General features: G+C 41.2%; 3 long non-coding RNA genes across 4 annotated transcripts in view; all 3 read left to right on the top strand.

Annotated features, from left to right (window-relative positions):
* The first annotated feature begins 2,145 nt into the window (after positions 1 to 2,145).
* The window catches only part of LOC122344810, a 30,996-nt gene continuing 7,749 nt past the window's right edge, over positions 2,146 to 25,392 (top strand). Inside the window, exons 1-3 of one of the 2 annotated variants that reach the window (XR_006250929.1) lie at positions 2,146 to 2,208; positions 12,162 to 12,477; positions 19,844 to 19,861. This is a non-coding gene — a long non-coding RNA (uncharacterized LOC122344810). Of the gene's footprint in view, positions 2,209 to 12,161; positions 12,478 to 19,843; positions 19,862 to 25,392 lie in introns of those variants that run through there. The other variant, XR_006250928.1, reaches the window with a different exon arrangement.
* LOC122344808 lies at positions 6,508 to 8,693 on the top strand. The gene is made up of 5 exons (XR_006250926.1): positions 6,508 to 7,093; positions 7,335 to 7,452; positions 8,186 to 8,312; positions 8,399 to 8,457; positions 8,654 to 8,693. It is a non-coding gene; the product is annotated as an uncharacterized LOC122344808 (long non-coding RNA).
* Positions 20,652 to 21,979, top strand: LOC122344809. The gene is made up of 4 exons (XR_006250927.1): positions 20,652 to 20,744; positions 21,477 to 21,603; positions 21,690 to 21,748; positions 21,944 to 21,979. It is a non-coding gene; the product is annotated as an uncharacterized LOC122344809 (long non-coding RNA).

Genomic DNA, 25,392 nt, shown 5'->3' with positions numbered 1-25,392 from the left:
TCAGCATTTAACACGGTCATACCCTCTAAGTTAATCACCAAACTCAGAGATCTTGACATTAACATCTCGCTGTGTAACTGGGTTATGGACTTCCTGACCAACAGACCTCAGCATGTTAGGTCAGGCCACATCTGTTCCACCACTGTCACTCTCAACACTGGCGTACCACAAGGCTGTGTGCTGAGCCCCTTCCTCTACTCCCTCTTCACCCACGACTGCAGACCTGTGTTTGGATCTAAGTTTGCAGACGATACTACGGTGATCTGTCTCATCAGCAACAACGATGAGACTGCCTACAGGGAAGAGGTCCAGCATCTGGCCACGTGGTGCAAAGAAAACAATCTGCTCCTTAACACCACCAAAACCAAGGAGCTCATTGTGGACCTCAGGAAGGTGAGAAGAGACACACATGATCCCATCCACATCAATGGGATTGCTGTTGAGCATGAGCTAGTCTCATGCATCAAGTTCCTGGGAACCCACATCTCGGAAGATCTGTCCTGGACCACCAACACCTCCAGCCTGGTCAAGAAGGCTCACCAGCGTCTTTTCTTCCTGAGGAAACTTAAGAAGAACCAGCTGTCCTCAGCCATCCTGGTGAACTTCTATCGCTGTACAATAGAGAGCATCCTAACGAACTGTGTCACAGTCTGGTATGGGAGCTGCTCTGTTGCTGAGCGTAAAGCACTGCAGCGGGAGGTGAAAATTGCCCAGCGCATCACAGGAACTCCACTTCCATCCATTGAGGAGATCCAGAAGAGACACTGTTTGCGTTGAGCACGCAGTATTCTTAAGGACTCCTCTCACCCTGCCCACTGTTTTCCCTCCTGCCATCCGGCAGGCGATTCAGATTCCCCCGGACTAGAACAAGTAGACTGAGGAACAGCTTTTTTACCAGAGCTATCTCACTACTGAATTCTACCCCCCACTGATTTCTGCCCCAACCTCCCCATATGCCCACCCCAGTAAAAATAAAAAAAATAAAAAATATACAATGCAGTGTTTAAGATTCATCACTCCACTGTACATAAACATATTGTAAATGTATGTACATATCCTTTGTACATACTCTTGTAAATTTGTATACACATATCCTGTATATCCTGTTTGTACATAAACATCTGTAAATTGTTTATCACATATTATCACATTTTTATCTTCTGTACATATTACCTATATGTGCACTTTATTTGTGTAATTTATATTGTACCTGTATCCTGCACTTGCTGCTTATTGCACTCCTGGTTAGACCTAAACTGCATTTCGTTACTTTGTGTAATGACAATAAAGTTGAATCTAATCTAATCTAATCTAAAGATGAAATCGACTGTGTAATCGGCAAGTGGCGGCAGCCATGTTTGGTAGACATGAGAGTCAAAATGCCTTACACAGATGCAGTTCTTCATGAAACTCAGAGAGTGAGCAACATCTTCCCTCTGACTGCACCGCGTCTGACGAGTCGAGACTCAGTACTGGCTGGATACTTCATTCCTCAAGTACTTTTGCTCTAGAGTTGTACTGTTGTTGAAATTTGTCACTTGATTGTTTTCTCCTTCGGGTTAATTGCTTTGGCTTGCATTTATTTGCTTTGGGTCATTTTTAAATTGCATGTTAAGAACGGGATTAAAAAATGTTTTTCAAGGTTTGTAAGGAGAAGTGTTTAAATGCTTTTAATGAGCATGCTAAAATGAATTTATATCAGTATTGGTAATAAGTGCATCATATATTTATATTCATTTAAAAACCCTGATAGAGATTAAAACCACTTGTGGAAAAGAAGTGCACTTAAATGAAAATTCTGTCACCATTTACTCAGCCTCAAGAAGTACCTGTCTGAATTTTTTTTTATTCTGCCGAACGCAAAGAAAGTTTGTAACCAGGCTGTTTTGGTCACCATCAACTCCCATAGGATTTTTCCTACTAAGAAAGTCAATGGTGACCCAAAACATCCCGAATCATTTTACCCCACTAGGCATAAAAATAGCATCGTATTAAATTCGTACTGATCTGGAACTTCTTGAGGGTGAGTAAATGATGACAGAATTTTCATTTTTGGGTGAACTATTCCTTTGTATTGAATGTGTATTTTTTTCACTGCTTCCTTTTACAAAAGGGCACACTGGTCATCTGTCATCTGTCATCCCAAACACTTTCTAGATGACCGAAGGAATTTTAGGAAACGGGATGCATTTTATGCATTTTCTGCAGGTAGGCATTCATTGTACGCTTACAAATGTTTTATTGTGATGTTGTGCACATAATAAGATGACGTGTGCATGTGTCCCGCCTTTGCATTTGTCCAGGGAAAAGGTCATGTTTGGGTGTGCAGCTCGCACGAAATACACTCTTCCTGTTCTTCACTTCCCTCCTCCAGAGGTTCTCGTTCTCAGCTCCTGAAGGATTAGGACCTCACTGTAAGGACCAGGAACAGATCAAGATGTCTCAAGAATCCTCCCAGACCTTTGTGTCATTATGTCAAGAGAAACGGGAATCAGATCTGAACTGATACTGAGTTCTATTAATAGATGGATGTTATGTTAATACATGCAGTAAAATGCAGTCTTTTTGATTCGGTTCAATATGAAAAGATTTATTCCACAGCGATAAAGCATATGCAAGGTGTCACGGGTGTGGTTTAGAGTAAAGGAGCACTTTGACAAGTAAAATAAATTCAAACATTTATTTCTCTTAAACGGGCAAAATAATAATCTACAAACAGGCAGGCAGAACATAAACCACACGTATGGACCTCGACGATCGGACAACATGACAAAAAACAACAAAAGAGTCCAAAGACGTGACATATCGGGTGGCCATGGCATCGACATATTTAGGGTGGCCTGGGGAGGAGAAGTATCCACAGAACATCAACCGGTCACTGGGGTTCCTCAGGGATCGGTTCTTGGAACCCTCCTCTTCTCCATTTATACTACATCACTAGGCCCCATCATACAGGCTCATGGCTTCTCCTACCACTGCTACGCCGATGACACACAGCTCTATCTCTCTTTTCATCCAGATGATCCAACGGTAGCTACTCGGATCTCAGGTTGCCTGGCGGACATCTCGGCATGGATGAAAGAGTACCACCTACAGCTCAACCTGACAAAGACTGAGCTTCTTGTCTTCCCTGCCACTCCAGCTATACAGCATGACTTCACCATCCAGCTAGGTTCTTGTACAATTACCCCATCAACCTCGGTCAGAAATCTTGGTGTAATCCTCGATGACCAACTCACCTTTAAAGATCACATTGCAAAGACTGCTTGATCCTGCAGGTTTGCACTACACAACATCAGAAAGATCAGGCCCTTTCTAAAAGAGCAAGCTGCACAACTTCTTGTCCAGGCCCTTGTCATTTCTAGACTGGACTACTGCAATGCTCTTCTGGTTGGACTTCCATCAAACACAATAAAACCTCTACAAATGATTCAGAATGCAGCGGCACGGCTGGTCTTCAATGAGCCCAAAAGAGCCCATGTTACACCTCTCTTTATCTCCTTACATTGGCTCCCGGTTGCAGCTCGCATCAAGTTCAAGGCACTGATGCTTGCATATTGAACAACCACAGACTCAGCACCGGTCTACTTCCACTCACTATTACAAATCTGCACGCCCTCTAGAAGTCTGAGATCTGCTAGCGAGCGACGCCTCGTGGTACCATATCAAAGAGGCTCGAAATCACTCTCCAGAACTTTCTCATTCTCTGTTCCTGGCTGGTGGAACAATCTTCCCATACATATCCGGAATGCTGGATCTCTGTCAATCTTTAAGAAACAGCTGAAAACTCACCTCTTTCAGCAATACTTGACCATCTTTAAAAAAAAAATAATAATTCACTTCTTGTTTATTCCTTCCCTTTCTGGCTTGTACTAATTTGAACACTGCCTGTGACTTGGTGTTACAAGCACTTACCCTGTTTGTTTCTCTAAAAATGAATCTCTTGATGTACTCTCAATTGTAAGTCGCTTTGGATAAAAGTGTCTGCAAAAAGACTAAATGTTAGTGTCGCCCCCCTCCCGGAAGGTGCATCCTCGCTCTGAAGAGACAAAACAAAAACGGGAGCTTGGGAGGAGGTTCCTGTACAGGATGGCCCCCAGGAGGGGGTAAGAAGGAGTTACAGGGAGGTGCAGACAGGAAGAGATCCAGAGCCTCAATTTAAATTTGTATACATGTAATATGCACAAGTATGAAACCAAATAAATATTGTACAGTTCACAGCTTTCTTATTTACAGAGTTTCTGATACTGTCTATATAAATGGATATTTCAGTCAACAAATCCACAAAATAGTTTTTTTTATTAGTAAACGTACACTTATGAATATATTGACGGATCCATCGACAGCGTGTGGCAAGGGTGGGAGGGTGATAAAAGTTGCATCATAGACACTGGTGGCGGCGTTGGCTGCGCGGGCACTGGAGTGAGCTTCTGGGGAACAGTCTCTAGGGGGCGCACTTGAGGCAGGTATTCAGGACGGCTGGATGGAACCAGCAAACAAACAGGGCGGCTGAACGGGAACAGGAACTCTGGATACAGGGAGGTGCCCAGTCTAAGTCCAGGTCGACATCATCCAGTAGCCCCAGGTGGATAATCAGCTCATCCTCAGCCGATGTGCAGTGGGCGGAGCTCCACTCGGCTGTCTCCACCGTGGCGAGCTCTGTTGCCGGCTCACGCACCTGGTCTGTCGCAGTCGGCTCGGGTCGGTGGCGCTCCACGGCTCTGTCGCTCTCTTCGCGATGGCTCCGTGGTCGTGCCAGACTCGCGACTCGCGCCATCGGTGGTCTCAGGCTTGGGCTCGCGACGGCGGGAGATGATGGGCTGGGCTCTGGATCTGGATTGGGGCACCCACTCTCCAGGGCCGTCCCGGACAGCTTCGCTCGTGTGGAAGGGTTTAATCATCGGAAGTGGATGAGCAGAGGAAACTGTCCGGGTAGCGAGAATGAGGAAGATCTCCGTATAACCCTCGAGAGAGAGAGCGATCCTCCTGCTCCAGCAGGGGGGTATTCCAGAAAGCTGGTTATGTGACATACCTGGGTATGTTTAAGGGTAAGTTCGTGGATAACCTCAACTTTCAGTTCCAAAAACGGAGGTAACTTTCTGGGTATGTATGTAACCATAACAACTGACTCTCTGAAGATAACCTGCTCGGGAGCAGGTTATGTTTCAGAGTAACTTCTTTTCAGAAGGTTGGTGAGCATGGCGTGCCCTTTTGAGGAAGATCCTGTGGACGTAGAAGCCCAACTTATACGAGGTTTTTTTCGTCGGGAGAGGGTTATACGACCACGTATTGACGTGTTTGCATACCCCAATGAATATTTGAAAGAGCGTTATCGTTTTTCAAAAGATTCCTTAGTTTATTTAACACGTCTTTTAAAACCGCATAACGCAAATGTGACAAACCGCGGTTGTGCGCTTAGCACAGAAAACATTGGGGTGAGGGGAGGTGGTGGTGGGCCCCCGCCAGTTAGACGGGATTCAATCTTCTTTCTATTAGCTACATGACAGAATGAATATACTAAATCCTGTTATTATAATAGTTCAGTAATTGTGTAATCAAATATTACCTTTTTGCAGAATGTTGTGTTTCATTTTGACTTGGCTTAAACTTCTTGCGGCTCCAGAAGGATTACACCTTATTAAATAAGAAACATACATTATTATTTTAAACTAAACACATAAATGGCAGCAAAAGTAAATGCTTTCATAGTGATATAACATTCAAAAGGATGTATAAATCATACTTCGTTATAATAAAACGGGAGGCAATACCACATTTGTAATTTAATATACTCACGCATTCACTCTGTCGGTTATTTTTGCCAAGCCAACTCTCTTGCTTTCGCTGACGCAGCTGTATTGCTTCTTTTTAATATTATTGGCTTTAACTCCTCATAAGCATGCATTAAAACCTCCAACTCCACCTCTGTGAAATACGCCGCTCTCTTTTTTTCGCTTTGAGTTTCCATGGTGACTCGTGAAATCGGCGATCCATTGAAAATGTCTTTATATATGCACCGTGCACGCGCACTAACTCCGGGTAACCAGTTGGAGGTTGATTAAGCTAACTCTTCTCAGGTGTTTTGGAACCGACATACTCATGGTATGCCTGTTTGGGGTAAATCAACCCAGAGGTTATGATTTATCAAATGGTAAATTAACCAAGCTTTCTGGAATACCCCCCTGGATGAGGAAGTTCAGGTCATTATAGGGGTAATACATGACAAAAAAAAAAACAAAAGGGGAAAATACGCCGCTTTACTGTTGTGGTCCGATCGTACTGTCACGGGTGGGGTTTAGCGTAAGAGAGCACTTCGACAAGTAAAAAGACTAAACAGGCAGGCAGAACATTAGCCACACGTAAGGACCTTGATGATCGGACAAACGTGAACTCAAAACACAGGACTTAAATACACAAGGTAATCACTAAATTAACAAGACACGGCTGAAGAAATTAAAGACAATTAACTAGAACGGAAGGTAGGGCACACAGAGCACATGGTACAAGACAAAAACGACAACAAAAGAGTCCAAAGACGTGACACAAGGACATGTGCATTATGAATGTCATTTTTGTAAAGATGTTTAGATTGTAAAATGTTAATACAATTCAAATGTGAAAATTATGCTGTATATTGTAGCGTGTAATCAATCTAAAATCTACTTATTCCCATAAACCATTCAACAAATAATTAAGAAATACAAAAAACATCCATGAATCCAGCACAACTAGACAACTACGTCTGTAGAATCATGACGTGAGGAGCGCAGCAGCTACATACGGGCATTCTTTTTTAGAATTCTTTGTTGGGAAGTTTGACGATTGTTGTGGTTGGTGCTATTGACGAGTTTCCATGGTGATTATTTCTTCGGTTATTGCATTTCGCCTTTTTTTGACTACCTTTCGGATTTTTGATATTGATTCTCGGTTTTGACCCTTTTCCGTTTTTGACGCTCGATTTTTGACTCGGTTTGGACTCCCGGTTTTGACCCTTTTTTCCGTTTTTGACTGCCGGCTTCGGATTCGTTGTGAACCCGCACACTGAAGAACATCCTTTCCTGAAATGGGATCGGTTGGTGTTTTACCAGTGTGTGTGAGTATGCGCCCTGCACACAACAGATCACTAACAATTTAGCCTACGAATGCTGAATGTTCAGTAATAAACTTGTTGTGTTATTGAATTGTCATACATCGTTCGTCTATTATGATTAACAAACTGCATTCTGCATATTGGTGTTAGTGCAGGTGAAGAAACACAATGTTTTCTGACTATTAAAAGGCACACCTTCCTGATTTTTCACTTTTTTTCATTGCTGAACTTTTGTCTTGTGCAGGTGGAAACACCAAGGGCCGTGTTCGGTGTGCCCCTCATCAGCCTGAGGAAGAGAGGACAGATGAGGCAGGGTCTTCCTCTGGTGTTCACACACGTAGTGGAGATTGTGGAGAAGCACGGTGAGTGTTTGACTGTGCTCCTCAGTGTTTGTCACTTGCACGTAGAGGTTGTGTGTGGGTCTTTGTAAAATGTGCGTGTGTGTTTAGGCCTAAGTGCCACCGGCCTGTTCAGAGTTAGCGGGTCACTAAAACGCTGCATGAAACTGAGGAAAACGTTTGATGAAGGAGGCTTTCCGGAATTTGACGATTGGGATGTTTACACTTGGGCCTCCTTATTGAAAGTTTTCCTCAGGGAATTGCCTGGCGGACTCATTCCAGAGTCACACAGGACGCAGCTGCTGGAGGTGTTCAGGGGTAAGAGAAGTTGAGGTGGTGACGAGTAAACGTACTCGAGTAAGACACACAGATTTATCAGGTCCAACATCTTGCAGATTCAAAAAAGGAAGAACTGAATCAGGCTCTGAGGACTGTGCTGAACAGCCTTCCAGAGGAACATTTTAATGTCCTCTGCTACCTAATGTTCTTCCTGTCCCGTGTTGCTGCTGAGAGTAATCTAAATTTGATGACATCTACGAATTTGTCAGTAGTTTTTGGACCCAGCATCTTTCAGTAAGTGTTTGTGTGTATGCATTCAGCTAATATAGTTACAGAATAGCATAAAGGATAAAGGTGTCTAGAATTACCTGCACAAGTCTTCAGAACAGTATAAGACACAGAGACCAGTCATGAAATGAAGACGGGGTGTATGGTGTATTTAGTAAGGTGACATGTATTTGTTATTTGTACGTTGCAGCGTTCCTTCTGGCCCCACCATGTTTGAAGAACAGGGACAGTGTACTGCTTTGATAGAGCACCTGCTGGACAACCTGATCCACCTGCTGCCAAACATGTACCCTCATGCATCCACCAGTAACTCAGCAGTGAGTTTATACCACGTTATGAGGTCAAGTTTCAAATATATATCTAAGAGATTGAAAACGGTTGAAAATGTATTTGTGTGTTTAAGGACGATAGCAAATGGACTAATGAAGAGTGTGTCCCACAATTGCCGCTCTCAGAGACCAAGTACATGCTGAACACACACACACACACACACACACACACACATGTGCGGATATATGCCGCTAAAAACCATTGTTAATTAAATGCATGCACAGATCACATACAACATGCACATATATGATGCTGAGTTTATTGTATGTCATTTATTGTAGTGTTTGTTAGTTTGTTTTCATGTTTGTTCTGTTTGTTTTTTTTCCAGATTAAAGGTGCCTAAAATTGGAAGACTTGGGCGACTAAGAGAAAAGAATGAGAGGTTTTTGGAGAAATCTTTGCTCATGCACTTGCAGGTACGCAGTAGGTTGGTGAAAAAGATCTGGTTTGGTGCCCATGTAACCTAGTAATGAAGAGTTTGGTCAGACTGAGTTTAAATAAGTTAAATGTTGAGTGACAAAACACAGATTTTTGATCTATTTCTTGTTCATTTTTGTCACGTAGCAATGACATGGAGAGTGAAGAGGCCTCTTCAGGAATAGAGACCCAGAAGTAGGAGAGTAGAAGGTCACCAGAATGAGTGAGACACCAGGGCTAGTCGGGGTCATGGCAAAACACCGGAGCAGGTGAAGGTGACCAAAAGACGCCAGGACCAGTGAGTGTCACCAAAAGACACCGGGTTCAGCGAGGGTCACAAAAAGACACCAGGGTCAGTGTGGGTCATCACAATACACCGGGGCAGGTGAGGGAGACCAGAAGACACAAGGGTCAGTGGGGGTCATCAAAAGACACCGGGGCCAGCGAGGGTCACCTCAAGACAACGGAGCCAGCGAGGGTCAATTCTGAAGACAAACAAGAGAGATGCTCAATTAAAATTTGTCATCTTCAATGTATATAAATGATTGGTACACATTGTTTATTTTGTATGTCCATTCAGTCACAAGATATACATATATGCACATGTACTGTATGTAAGTATGAAACCAAATAAATATATTGTACAGTTCGCAGCTTGCAGTCCTTGCAGCTTTCTTATTTACAGAGTTTCTGATGCTGTCAATATAAATGCATATTTCAGTCAACAAATCCACAAAATAGTTTTTATTAGTAAACGTACACTTATGAATATATAATTTGGTCAATAGAATAAGTAAATGAATTCATTACATTTTCCCATATAGGAGTGAAAATGTTTGAAACAACGAATATTCTTACTAATATATTAATATATCCCAAAATAAGTTTCCTCATATTCATTACAAAAATACAATTTGCATTTTACCTTCCTATTAACAATGACTGGATGACTGGATACAATCTATGAATAAGAAAATATGAAATAAAGTTTTAAATCTTATCCGTGATGATATATCTGTGGTTACATCCATACTTTTCTCCAGCAAATCAAATTTTCAGTGAGGCAAAATATCAGGCACAGTAACAATTTCTCTTTGTAAAACAGTACGAATGGCTCTATTATTACTAATTTCTAAAAACAAAGTTCCCCAACATAAGCTAGAGTAGCATTTCAAGACATGATAAGCATGATAAATATCTGACAAGGTACATTATCACCAGCAGATGGTAGTAGAGCAGCTCTTTGAGACCAAACATACTCTTAAGACCCCCTCTTTCTCTATTTACTTTTTAGCAACAGTAAGTTTAATCCAAAAATGCAAAATCGTTTTGTTGTTAAAAGGCCAGAGTCGTTGCAGTTTCTCTCGTGACAGTTCAGTTTATCGAAGCAAGATGATTTCTGCCCAAAGAGGACATCCTGCTTCGTCGTTAATTCCAAGTTTTTGCTTGAAAAAGATTGCATAGAGTCGACTTTTCTATATGTGATTTGCCGAGGTTCATGTATCAGTGTTGTTCTCTCATATCAAAATCTACCAAGAGAATTGAAACAGGCAATATTATGGATAGAGGACAGAAGTAACATTTTAAAACATTTGAATGATTTTGTGTCTTGCAAACACGCAGCTTTTGGCTTGACCTATATTAATTGTTGGACCGGAGTGGTTTGGATTTCCTATGGATTATTGTGATGTTTTTTTCATTTCACTCATTCTGAATTCATCCATTCACTGCAGAGGATCTCTTGGTGAGCAAGTGATGTAATGCTAAATTTCTCCAGATCTGTTCTGATGAAGAATCAAATGGTCTGCATCTTTGGATGGCCTGAGGATGAGTACAGCTTTGGCAAATTTTCTTTGGGTGAATATTTCATAATGTGAGTCACAATACTGCACTGTATATGATTGTTAAATGCACTAAACTGTTTAATTGTCTTTTTTCGCAGAGAAAGTTCAAGATGAAATCGACTGTGTAATCGGCAAGTGGCGGCAGCCATGTTTGGTAGACAGAGTCAAAATGCCTTACACAGATGCAGTTCTTCATGAAACTCAGAGAGTGAGCAACATCTTCCCTCTGACTGCACTTCTGCTCTAGAGTTGTACTGTTGTTGAAGTTTGTCACTTGATTGTTTTCTCCTTCGGGTTAATTGCTTTGGCTTGCATTTATTTGCTTTGGGTCATTTTTAAATTGCATGTTAAGAACGGGATTTAAAAATGTGTTTCAAGGTTCGTAAGGAAAAGCGTTTAAATGCTTTTAATGAGCCTGCTAAAATGAATTGATTTACATCAGTATTGGTAATAAGTGCATCATATATTTATATTCATTTAAAAACCTGATAAAGACTAAAACCACTTGTGGAAAAGTGCACTTAAATGAAAATTCTGTCACCATTTACTCAGCCTCAAGAAATACCTGTCTGAATTTTTTTTTGTTCTGTCGAACGCAACGAAAGTTTGTAACCAGGCTGTTTTGGTCACCATCGACTCCCATAGGATTTTTCCTACTAAGAAAGTCATTGGTGAACAAAACATCCCGAATCATTTTACCACTGGGCGTTAAAATAGCATCGTATTAAATTTGTACAGATCTGGAACTTCTTGAGAGTGAGTAAATGATGACAGAATTTAAATTTTTGGGTGAACTATTCCTTTAATTGTATTGAATGTGTATTTTTCACTGCTTCCTTTTACAAAAGGGCACACTGGTCATCTGTCATCCCAAACAGAAGGAATTTTAGGAAACGGGATGCATTTTCTGCAGGTAGGCATTCATTGTACCTTACAAATGTTTTATTGTGCATATAATAAGATGACGTGTGCATGTGTCTGTCAAGAATCGAACCCGGTCGCTGGTGTGAAAGGCAAAGTTCAATCAAAGTGAGCTACTCAGAGACTCAAGTGCAGAGGTGTAAAAGTCTTCTCAGAGTTTATTTCAAGAACTTAGAATCCACAGAAGATCAAAATTGCAACAAAGAATTCAAAAAATAGAAATGATCAAGTCCAATAAACAGCACAGGGCAGAACTGAGAAAATCATAAAAACTTAACATCCACAGTGGAAATCCAAAAATGCAAGGCAAAAACAAAACTTAAAGGATAATCACAAAAAACTTAACTTTCTGGCTTAGGGACAGAGATGAAGACTAGGAAAAACAGGTCACTCTCCAGCATGACTTAAAGCAAAGACTCAGTGACATTTCACCCACGAGGCCCAATATAAATAGGCAGGTAAATTAGATCACATGACTAACACATCTGACAATAATCAGGCAATCAAAATGGCAGGAAAAAGCAGTGTAGGGCAAGGACACAAAAAAACAAAAAAAAAAAAAACAGAGACATCACAGAAAAAGCCCAATAGCGGCCACTAGGGACCCAAAACAGAATAAACTCCTAACAGTGTCCCGCCTTTGCATTTGTCCAGGGAAAAGGTCATGTTTGGGTGAGCAGCTCGCACGAAATACACTCTTCCTGTTCTTCACTTCCCTCCTCCAGAGGTTCTCGTTCTCAGCTCCTGAAGGATTAGGACCTCACTGTAAGGACCAGGAACAGATCAAGATGTCTCAAGAATCCTCCCAGACCTTTGTGTCATTACGTCAAGAGAAACGGGAATCAGATCTGAACTGATACTGAGTTCTATTAATAGATGGATGTTATGTTAATACATGCAGTAAAATGCAGTCTTTTTGATTCGGTTCAATATGAAAAGATTTATTCCACAGCGATAAAGCATATGCAAGGTGTCACGGGTGTGGTTTAGAGTAAAGGAGCACTTTGACAAGTAAAATAAATTCAAACATTTATTTCTCTTAAACGGGCAAAATAATAATCTACAAACAGGCAGGCAGAACATAAACCACACGTATGGACCTCGACGATCGGACCAACTGAATACAAACACAGTATGTTTGTGTTAGGACTTAAATATACAACGTAAATCACTAAATTAACAAGACACGGCTGAAGACAATTAACTAGAACTGAAGGTAGGGCACACAGAGCATGTTAGGGTTATGTATTGACATTTTGCAACTTTGACCCTTCAGTTTCAGCTTCCCTCTGGTATAACACTTTTTGTTCTAGGTCATGACATGACATGGCCTCTATATAGTATCTTAGACTGGTATGGGCGCCAGGGAATCTGAGGGAATGAAGATTCTGACGCTCAAAAGATATGTGACTAGTCATGACTTATGTGACGAACATGTCTGAAGTCTTTGTTTTTCCTGTTTCTTTTACTTATCTTGCTCTGTCCTTTCCTCTATAAATAAAGTGACTTGCGATCTGAGCTTCGGAGGCAAAGCAGGGAGGCAAAAGGGAGGTTAAGGAGAAACCTGCTTCTCTCCCGCTTGCAATCGACAGCGCAATCCTTGCAAGCTAATAATCCAAAAACTTGTCTTGTGTTTTATTTCGCCTTGAGTTGATCCTTCCTGGTAAAGAGCCGTTTGAGTGAAATAGTCTCAACATTTACTTGGTCCTTCGAGCCGGATCCCAACAGGACAGAGCGGAGGAGGAGAGGACGAAGAGGAGCTGAGAGATAGTCTCTGGCGCCAAAGCCAGGCAGTAGCTGCCTGACAAAATCCACCCGCGTGAATTCGAGGGGGGTCGGTGATTCTTCGTCTGGAAAAATCAACTTCTCCGGGCTGTCTGAGGAGCCGTTGGAAGGACAACTCAACGCACTGATCAGGTGATATACCGGTGTTTTTTTTTTTTTTTTTACGTGTATGTGAAGTATGTGTATGTGACTGCAGTATAATAGGTACCGGCTCGAGTGTACCCGTTGATTTGCCTGTTAAGGTGAAGGATCTGGATCGACTCTGGTAGCACAGTAATCTCGACAGAAGAATCTGTCCGACCAATTGTCTAGGACATTGGTTTGTCGACAAGAAGAAGAAGAAAAAAAAAATTTTGTTAAGTGCGCAGGGTATGAATGGTATGAATGTGTTGTATGAATGTCATTGTGAATCACTAGTGGTTGTTGTGGTTTAGGAATAACACGACTGATATTTCTCCCTACTAGGAAGGGAGTTGTGTTATTCAAACATAAAATTATATTGGCTTTTCAAAATTGAAAAGTTGGTTTGTTCAGACGGCTATATCCGCAGACAAATTAGTGTCTGTAGAAGCTTGGTGCAGTGGACGATCTGATCAGACGTGTGACTAATCGTTGACTCTTACCAAAAAGCAATTATGGGCGCAGGAAAAAGTAAATTGACGGGAGATCCAAAGTTTATGCATACATATTCGGCAGACAGTGTGCGATATCTCAATGAGTGGAATAAAAAATATGATTTCAATGGTAAATTAGTCAAAAGGGACTGCGCTCTCTTAATAAACAAAATAAAGGTTGATTTATCCTTAGCCAAGGGAAAAAGAGTGATCTGTTGAAACTTCAATTGATTGAAGCAACGAAGTGGCAAGAGCAGGCTGATAGAAGACAGGTGGAAGTCGAAGAGAAAGAAACAAGAAAGTAGTGCAGAAAGAGGAAGATCCAGCAGATTATGTTGGGTGACCAGAGGCATTGTATCGAAAAGAAAGGTTAAGAGTAGAAAGAGCAGCTAGAGGCCAGGAGATGGCTGCAGCAGCTCAACGAGAGGAGCTGAGAGAGCAGACAGCACAAAGCGAAGTGCGAGTAAGAGGGAAAGGAAAAGAAAAACATGACCGATCCAAGATAACTGAATTCAGATTTCACGGGTCTAGACAGGAATGATGATCCATTAGCTCATGATGGAGCGGCATTGCGAGATGCAGTAGAACATGGACAGGAAAGAATTAAAACACGCCCAGACTACTCTAATATATCCCAGTGTAAACAGAAAGATGGAGAAGATGTACATGAATACAGAGCGCGTCTGGAAGATGTTTTAGGGTTAACAGTGAGGTTCAGTATAGTGTCGTGGAGGCTAGTGCGTACCAACAGCAATTAAAACAAGCACTCCTTTTAGATTCAATCCCCAGTTGGCAGATTACATCAAAAAAATCTAATATAAACTGGTCCACCGACTCAGTAACTAGCATAATGAATTATGCCAGACATGGACAGGGATTGTTGAAAAATAAAAAAGGAAAAGCAGACAGGGCCCATACTTTCGCTGCACTCACTGCCCTCTCCCAAGGCATGACCTTGCTTGATGCAGACACAATACAGACTTGAAGGCAAACTGTGCCTTCCACGAAGTTTGTACAAAACAGCAGCAATGTTGACGCATGAGAAAACATGTGTCAACAGGAGGGATGGTGCATAGGGTAGAACAGTACTTTTATGCACCAGGTGTTATGCACCAGGGTTTAATAACTACTAAAAAAATTTTTGTAAATCTTTGTTTGATCTGCTGTAAACATAACTGCAGGCCTAAGAGAGGTCAATTTCCAAAGCCAGACAACCTTTTCAGTTGCCAACAGTACAAATACTGTATGGTAGACCGTTCAGTTTGCCGCTGTGTGATGATGTGTGTGAGAAACCACAAGAGCAGCATACACTAGCAGAGTGGATGAACAAAATGTTGAAATTTAAAATGTTTGAAATGTTGTGAGAGCAAATGATCTGCCAGATATACCTCTGTCCCCACAGGCCTCAAGAGTGAAACCAGGCAACAGCATCCTGATCAAAGTTATCCTGACCACACCGACTGCAGTTAAAATCGCTGAGAGATCTACGTGGATCCATCAAAGCCATTGCAAACTGCTAACACTTGGGGAGGACGCTGAGTAAGGGTGGAAGTCGGCCGGTATCAAAACCTTTGGCTGCTGAAGAAATCAACTAATCCCTTACTCCCAGCTATCCCTTACAACCGACAGCGCAATCCTTGCAAGCTAATAATCCAAAAACTTGTCTTGTGTTTTATTTCGCCTTGAGTTGATCCTTCCTGGTAAAGAGCTGTTTGAGTGAAATAGTCTCAACATCGACGATCGGACCAACTGAATACAAACACAGTATGTTTGTGTTAGGACTTAAATATACAACGTAAATCACTAAATTAACAAGACACGGCTGAAGACAACAAAAGACAATTAACTAGAACTGAAGGTAGGGCACACAGAGCACATGACAAAAAACAACAACAAAAGAGTCTAAAGACGTGACATATCGCCCCCCTCCCGGAAGGTGCGTCCTCGAACTGAAGAGACAAAACAAAAACGGGAGCTTGGGAGGAGGTTCTGGTGGAGGATGGCCCCCAGGAGGAGGTAAGACAGGAAGAGATCCAGAGCCTCAATTAAAATTTGTATACATGTAATATATGCACATGTATGCAAGTATGAAACCAAATAAATATATTGTACAGTTCGCAGCTTTCTTATTTACAAAGTTTCTGATACTGTCAATATAAATGCATATTTCAGTCAACAAATCCACAAAATAGTTTTTTTATTAGTAAACGTACACTTATGAATATATTGACGGATCAATCAGTCAATCAATCATTTTTATTTATATAGCGCTTTTAACAACACAGGTTGCATCAAAGCACTGTACAGTATAAGCTAGAAGAGTACAATGACAGGGATGTATAGTGACGAGAGTGACCAATTTCTTATTAAATGCAGAGACGCTCTCTGTAATCAATTGACGTTAAATCACTAGAAGTTAAGTGTCCCCAACAAAGCAAGCCAGAGGCGACAGCGGCAAGGAAACAAAATCCCATGCATACAGAATGGAGAAAAAAAAAACCTTGGGAGAAACCAGACTCAGTTGGGGTTCAATTTTAAACGCAGCTGTGTCAGATAGTGTAAATGAAGTGTGTGTGTGTGTGTGTGCATCAGGATCTGGTGATCTGTCCACGGGCGCATCTAAGTTTTCTGGTCTCTGATGAACATAATCTCTGGGTGCTGATCCACCATCTAGTCTGGATACAAACTGTGAAAACAGATTGAGAAAAAGACAGGACTAATATTAGCGTAGATGCCATTCTTTTTCACGATGTCACAAGTACATCGTATTTTAGGAAGTAGTGTTCCCGGTTCCAGCAAATCTAAATCCTAAAAATCCTTTAACGGATTTGAATAATAAAAAGTATGTTGGGGTGTTATGTGTAGGCTAAGTTAAAAGATGTGTCTTTAATCTAGATTTAAACTGGCAGAGTGTGTCTGCTTCCCGAACAGAGTTAGGGAGATTGTTCCAGAGTTTAGGTGCTAGATAGGAAAAGGATCTGCCGCCCATGAGTTGATTTTGATATTCTAGGTATTATCAAATGGCCAGACTTTTGAGAACGCATGAGCGGACGTGCAGGACTATAATGTGATAAGAGCTCGCTCCAGTATTGAGGAGCTAAACCATTCAGGGCTTTATAGGTAATTAATAGGATTTTAAAATCTATCCGATGTTTGATAGGGAGCCAGTGCAGTGTTGACAGAACCGGGCTAATATGATCATACTTCCTAGTTCTAGTAAGAACTCTGGCTGCTGCGTTTTGGACTAGCTGAAGTTTGTTTATTAAGCGTGCAGAACAACCACCCAATAAAGCGTTACAATAATCTAACCTCAAGGTCATAAACGCATGAATTAATATTTCTGCATTAGAGGTTGAAAGCATAGGTCGTAATTTAAATATATTTTTAAGATGGAAAAAAATACATTTTTACAGATGCTAGAAACATGGTTTTCGAAGGAAAGATTGCTGTCCAACAGCACACCTAGGTTCCTAACTGATGATGAAGAATTAACAGAGCAGCCATCAAGTGTTAGACTGTGTTCTAGATTATTATGTGTGGGGTTTTTAGGTCCAATTATTAGCACCTCTGTTTTTTCAGAATTTAGCATTAGGAAGTTACTCATCATCCAGTTTTTATATCGACTATGCATTCTGTTAGATTCTCAAGTTGGTGTGTATCACCAGGCTGCGCTGAAATATAGAGCTGAGTATCATCAGCATAGCAGTGAAAGCTCACACCATGACTCCTGATAATATCTCCCAGAGGTAACGTGTACAGGTTGAAAAGTAACGGTCCTAGCACTGAGCCTTGATGAACTCCATATTTCACTTTTGAGCGATATGATACCTCCTCATTTAATGCTACAAACTGATAGCGGTCAGATAGATATGATTTAAACCATGCTAAAGCGCTTCCTCTAATGCACTAATAACGAGATAAAACCACGATCCGATGATAGAAGCAGGTCATTAGTAAATCTAATGAGAGCAGTCTCAGTACTATGGTGCGGTCTAAAACCTGATTGGAAATCCTCACGAGACACCATTTATTTCTAGAAAGGAATAGAGTTGTGAGGATACTACCTTTTCTAGTATCTTTGACAGAAAAGGGAGATTAGAGATTAGTCTGTAAATTACTAAGTCTTTGGGATCAAGATGTGCTTTCTTAATAAGAGGCTTAACTACAGCCAGTTTGAAGGTTTTGGGAACATATCCTAATGACAATGATGTATTAATAATGGTCAAAATGGGATCTATGACTTCAGGAAGCAAACCTTCTAATAGTTTAGATGGAATAGGGTCTAACATACATGTTGCTGGTTTAGATGATTTAACAAGTTTGTACAAGTCTTCTTCTCCTATAGTAGAGAGAGTGTAATTTTTCCTCAGGGGACCGACGCTCACTATCTGATGTGAAACTGTAGTTGTGGCTGCATAGTTACAATTTTATCTCTGATGGTATCAATCTTAGAGGTAAAGAAATTCATGAACTCATTGCAGCTATACTCTTGCGCAATATTAGCACCTGTTGACATTTTGTTAATTTAGTTACTGTACTGAATAAATACCGGGGTTTTGTTTGTTTTCTTCTAAAAATAATCAGATCTTGCAATTTTTAATGCTTTTCTCTATGACAGAATACTCTCCGCCAGGCAATGAAATACTACTAATTTAGTTTTTCTCCACCTGCGCTCCATTTTCCGGGCTGCTCTCTTTAGGGTCCGTGTGTTTTCATTATACCATGGAGTCAGATTGTTTTCTTCCATCTTTAAGTGCAAAGGACAACGGTATCTAAATTGTTGGAAAAAGAGTGCATAGTTTGTAATATCAAGTTTTTGCGTCGTATTGGATGTGCTAAGGAATTGAGAAGTCAGGAAGATTACATAGAAAGCTTTCTTTTGTGGTGGATCCATCGACGGTGTGTGGCAAGGGTGGGAGGGTGATAAAGTTGCATCATAGACACTGGTGGCGGCGTTGGCTGCGCGGGCACTGGAGTGAGCTTCTGGGAACAGTCTCTAGGGGCGCCCTTGAGGCAGGTATTCAGGGCGGCTGAGCGGGAACAGGAACTCTGGATACAGGGGAGGTGCCCAGTCTAAGTCCAGGTCGACATCATCCAGCAGCCCCAGGTGGATAATCAGCTCATCCTCAGCCGATGTGCAGTGGCGGAGCTCCACTCGGCTGTCTCCACCGTGGCGAGCTCTGTTGCCGGCTCACGCACCTGGTCTGTCGCAGTCGGCTCGGGTCGGTGGCGCTCCACGGCTCGGTCGCTCTCTTCGGCGATGGCTCCGTGGTCGTGCCAGACTCCGCCATCGGTGGTCTCAGGCTTGGGCTCCGCGACGCGGGGAGATGATGGGCTGGGCTCTGGATCTGGAGTGGGGCTGGTGTGGTTGTCCACGGGCTGAACAGTCATAGGCGGGTGCACAAACGCCAGCACCCACTCTCTCGAGGGCCGTCCCGGACAGCTTAGCTCGTGTGGAAGCGTTTAATCCTCGGAAGTGGATCTAGCAGAGGAAGCTGTCCGGGTAGCACGCAGTCGTTCGCGAGAATGAGGAAGATCTCCGTATAACCCTCTAGAGAGAGCGATCCTCCTGCTCCAGCAGGATGAGGAAGTTCGGGTCATTATAGGGGTAATCCATGACAAAAAAAAAAAAAAAAAAAACAAAAGGAGAAAATACGCGACAATCGTACTGTCACGGGTGGGGTTTAGCGTGAGAGAGCACTTGAGAAGTTAAAAAAACCTAAACAGGCAGGCAGAACATTAGCCACACGTAAGGACCTTGATGATCGGACAAACGTGAACTCAAAACACAGGACTTAAATACACAAGGTAATCACTAAATTAACAAGACACGGCTGAAGAAATTAAAGACAATTAACTAGAAGAGAAGGTAGGGCACACAGAGCACATGGTACAAGACAAAAACGACAACAAAAGAGTCCAAAGACGTGACACAAGGACATGTGCATTATGAATGTCATTTTTGTAAAGATGTTTAGATTGTAAAATGTTAATACAATTCAAATGTGAAAATTATGCTGTATATTGTAGCGTGTAATCAATCTAAAATCTACTTATTCCCATAAACCATTCAACAAATAATTAAGAAATACAAAAAACATCCATGAATCCAGCACAACTAGACAACTACGTCTGTAGAATCATGACGTGAGGAGCGCAGCAGCTACATACGGGCATTCTTTTTTAGAATTCTTTGTTGGGAAGTTTGACGATTGTTGTGGTTGGTGCTATTGACGAGTTTCCATGGTGATTATTTCTTCGGTTATTGCATTTCGCCTTTTTTGACTACCTTTCGGATTTTTGATATTGATTCTCGGTTTTGACCCTTTTCCGTTTTGGCGCTTCGATTTTTGACTCGGTTTGGACTCCCGGTTTTGACCCTTTTTCCGTTTTGACTGCCGGCTTCGGATTCGTTGTGAACCCGCACACTGAAGAACATCCTTTCCTGAAATGGGATCGGTTGGTGTTTTACCAGTGTGTGTGAGTATGCGCCCTGCACACAACAGATCACTAACAATTTAGCCTACGAATGCTGAATGTTCAGTAATAAACTTGTTGTGTTATTGAATTGTCATACATCGTTCGTCTATTATGATTAACAAACTGCATTCTGCATATTGGTGTTAGTGCATGTGAAGAAACACAATGTTTTCTGACTATTAAAAGGCACACCTTCCTGATTTTCACTTTTTTTCATTGCTGAACTTTTGTCTTGTGCAGGTGGAAACACCAAGGGCCGTGTTAGGTGTGCCCCTCATCAGCCTGAGGAAGAGAGGACAGATGAGGCAGGGTCTTCCTCTGGTGTTCACACACGTAGTGGAGATTGTGGAGAAGCACGGTGAGTGTTTGACTGTGCTCCTCAGTGTTTGTCACTTGCACGTAGAGGTTGTGTGTGGGTCTTTGTAAAATGTGCGTGTGTGTTTAGGCCTAAGTGCCACCCTGGCCTGTTCAGAGTTAGCGGGTCACTAAAACGCTGCATGAAACTGAGAAAACGTTTGATGAAGGAGGCTTTCCGAATTTGACGATTGGGATGTTTACACTTGGGCCTCCTTATTGAAAGTTTTCCTCAGGGAATTGCCTGGCGGACTCATTCCAGAGTCACACAGGGCGCAGCTGCTGGAGGTGTTCAGGGGTAAGAGAAGTTGAGGTGGTGGCGAGTAAACGTGCTCGAGTAAGACACACAGATTTATCAGGTCCAACATCTTGCAGATTCAAAAAGGAAGAACTGAATCAGGCTCTGAGGACTGTGCTGAACAGCCTTCCAGAGGAACATTTTAATGTCCTCTGCTACCTAATGTTCTTCCTGTCCCGTGTTGCTGCTGAGAGTAATCTAAATTTGATGACATCTACAGATTTGTCAGTAGTTTTTGGACCCAGCATCTTTTAGTAAGTGTTTGTGTGTATGCATTCAGCTAATATAGTTACAGAATAGCATAAAGGATAAAGGTGTCTAGAATTACCTGCACAAGTCTTCAGAACAGTATAAGACACAGAGACCAGTCATGAAATGAAGGCAGGGTGTATGGTGTATTTAGTAAGGTGACATGTATTTGTTATTTATGCGTTGCAGCGTTCCTTCTGGCCCCACCATGTTTGAAGAACAGGGACAGTGTACTGCTTTGATAGAGCACCTGCTGGACAACCTGATCCACCTGCTGCCAAACATGTACCCTCATGCATCCACCAGTAACTCAGCAGTGAGTTTATACCACGTTATGAGGTCAAGTTTCAAATATATATCTAAGAGATTGAAAACGGTTGAAAATGTATTTGTGTGTTTAAGGACGATAGCAAATGGACTAATGAAGAGTGTGTCCCACAATTGCCGCTCTCAGAGACCAAGTACATGCTGAACACACACACACACACACACACACACACACATGTGCGGATATATGCCGCTAAAAACCATTGTTAATTAAATGCATGCACAGATCACATACAACATGCACATATATGATGCTGAGTTTATTGTATGTCATTTATTGTAGTGTTTGTTAGTTTGTTTTCATGTTTGTTCTGTTTGTTTTTTTCCAGATTAAAGATGCCTAAAATTGGAAGACTTGGGCGACTAAGAAAAGAATGAGAGGTTTTTGGAGAAATCTTTGCTCATGCACTTGCAGGTACGCAGTAGGTTGGTGAAAAAGATCTGGTTTGGTGCCCATGTAATCTAGTAATGAAGAGTTTGGTCAGACTGAGTTTAAATAAGTTAAATGTTGAGTGACAAAACACAGATTTTTGATCTATTTCTTGTTCATTTTTATCACGTAGCAATGACATGGAGAGTGAAGAGGCCACTTCAGGAATAGAGACCCAGAAGTAGGAGAGTAGAAGGTCACCAGAATGGGTGAGACACCAGGGCTAGTCGGGGTCATGGCAAAACACCGGAGCAGGTGAAGGTGACCAAAAGACGCCAGGACCAGTGAGTGTCACCAAAGACACCGGGGCCAGCGAGGGTCACAAAAGACACCAGGGTCAGTGTGGGTCATCACAATACACCGGGGCAGGTGAGGGAGACCAGAAGACACAAGGGTCAGTGGGGGTCATCAAAAGACACCGGGGCCAGCGAGGTCACCTCAAGACAACGGAGCCAGCGAGGGTCAATTTTGAAGACAAACAAGAGAGATGCTCAATTAAAATTTGTCATCTTCAATGTATATAAATGATTGGTACACATTGTTTATTTTGTATGTCCATTCAGTCACAAGATATACATATATGCACATGTACTGTATGTATGAAACCAAATAAATATATTGTACAGTCCTTGCAGCTTTCTTATTTACAGAGTTTAATATAATATAAATGCATATTTCAGTCAACAGATCCACAAAATAGTTTTTATTAGTAAATGTACACTTATGAATATATAATTTGGTCAATAGAATAAGTAAAAGAATTCATTACATTTTCCCATATAAGAGAGAAAATGTTTGAAACAACGAATATTCTTACTAATATATTAATATATCCCAAAATAAGTTTCCTCATATTCATTACAAAAATACAATTTGCATTTTACCTTCCTATTAACAATGACTGGATGACTGGATACAATCTATGAATAAGAAAATAAGAAATAAAGGTTTAAATCTTATCCGTGACGATATATCTGTGGTTACATCCATACTTTTCTCCAGCAAATCAAATTTTCAGTGAGGCAAAATATCAGGCACAGTAACAATTTCTCCTTGTAAAACAGTACGAATGGCTCTATTATTACTAATTTCTAAAAAACAAAGTTCCCCAACATAAGCTAGAGTAGCATTTCAAGACATGATAAGCATGATAAATATCTGACAAGGTACATTATCACCAGCAGATGGTAGTAGAGCAGCTCTTTGAGACCAAACATACTCTTAAGACCCCTCTTTCTCTATTTACTTTTTAGCAACAGTAAGTTTAATCCAAAAATGCAAAATCGTTTTGTTGTTAAAAGGCCAGAGTCGTTGCAGTTTCTCTCGTGACAGTTCAGTTTATCGAAATAAGATGATTTCTGCCCAAAGAGGACATCCTGCTTAAATGCGTTAATTCAAGTTTTTGCTTGAAAAATATTGCATAAGTCGACTTTTCTATATGTGATTTGCGAGGTTCATGTATCAGTGTTGTTCTCTCATATCAAAATCTACCAAGAGAATTGAAACAGGCAATATTATGGATAGAGGACAAGTAACATTTTAAAACATTTGAATGATTTTGTGTCTTGCAAACACGCAGCTTTTGGCTTTACCTATATTAATTGTTGGACCGGAGTGGTTTGGATTTCCTATGGATTATTGTGATGTTTTTTTTTTTTTTCATCCATTCACTGCAGAGGATCTCTTGGTGAGCAAGTGATGTAATGCTAAATTTCTCCAGATCTGTTCTGATGAAGAATCAAATGGTCTGCATCTTTGGATGGCCTGAGGATGAGTACAGCTTTGGCAAATTTTCTTTGGGGAATATTTCATAATGTGAGTCACAATACTGCACTGTATATGATTGTTAAAATGCACTAAACTGTTTAATTGTTGTCTTTTTCGCAGAGAAAGTTCAAGATGAAATCGACTGTGTAATCGGCAAGTGGCGGCAGCCATGTTTAGTAGACAGAGTCAAAATGCCTTACACAGATGCAGTTCTTCATGAAACTCAGAGAGTGAGCAACATCTTCCCTCTGACTGCACCGCGTCTGGCGAGTCGAGACTCAGTACTGGCTGGATACTTCATTCCTCAAGTACTTCTGCTCTAGAGTTGTACTGTTGTTGAAATTTGTCACTTGATTGTTTTCTCCTTCGGGTTAATTGCTTTGGCTTGCATTTATTTGCTTTGGGTCATTTTAAATTGCATGTTAAGAACGGGATTAAAAATGTTTTCATGGTTTGTAAGGAAAAGTGTTTAAATGCTTTTAATGAGCCTGCTAAAATGAATTGATTTATATCAATATTGGTAATAAGTGCATCATATATTTTGTTGAGGAAAACGGGAAGTTTTCCCAATTTTATAAGTTTGCCTTGTTTATTTGAGTGATACCTTGTATTGTAAACACATTGTGATGTGTTAATGATTTATCTAGAAGAAGAGACCACACAGAATATTGTATTCTTTTATTTGATAAGTATTTATAAGATACACAGTACACATGGTATTGTATTCACTTTATTGAATAGTAGAAAGAAAGACCACAACAGCATCATGTGTAAAAGTAGTTTATTGAGAAAAGACATTAGGTATGATATATGTAGCATTTAGTTAAAGTATAGCCAGAGATAAAATATGTATTAGTAAGAACTTTGAAGAATAGGAATCTTATCGTTGAGTGCTGAGTTCCCGGCGTGGAGAGGAGAACATCTTAGAAAGATCTTCGCAGAAGAGCAGACTGATAAGATGGCTGTGTTTTTATAATGAGCTTCTTGAAAGGGAGGTCTCCAGCTGTGCAGGACTTTCCCAAAAGTGTTGACTTGCACCTGTAGTCTATATAGGAGGTTGCACTTAGAAGTGAGCAGAAGATAAAGCTGCACCTCGGCGACACGCTTCTCTGATTCCAGACAGTCTCTCCACGGCGCCCCCGAGCGACTGAGCTCGTAGCGGGTGTGGTTTAGAGTAAAGGAGCACTTTGACAAGTAAAATAAATTTATTTCTCTTAAGCGGGCAAAATAATAATCTACAAACAGGCAGGCAGAACATAAACCACACGTATGGACCTCGGCAGTCGGACCAACTGAATAGTTGTGGAACCCATAGTTCTGTCACTATATATTTGGAGTTGTTGTAGTTATACTACCGTCCTCTAGGGGCTCTAGGGGAATAAAATCTCTAATTGTGGGGCAGTAGAGGAAGAGATTGTTTGGAAGAAGCATGGTCTGCTCCCCATGTATCTTTGTTTTGTGGTAAAGAGTTCTGTTTGAGAAGCCTTAACATTTGAAGCCCTATCACCAGAACCTTTGGATATTGGCCTTTTGTGCTGCTAAGGTGGCCATTGAGGACATATGAAGGGTGGTTTCACAGCG

The sequence above is a fragment of the Puntigrus tetrazona genome, chromosome 5 (genome assembly GCF_018831695.1).
Source record: "Puntigrus tetrazona isolate hp1 chromosome 5, ASM1883169v1, whole genome shotgun sequence".
NCBI classification, from domain to species: Eukaryota; Metazoa; Chordata; class Actinopteri; order Cypriniformes; family Cyprinidae; genus Puntigrus; species Puntigrus tetrazona.
This window is presented reverse-complemented; position numbering and strand designations above follow the sequence as displayed.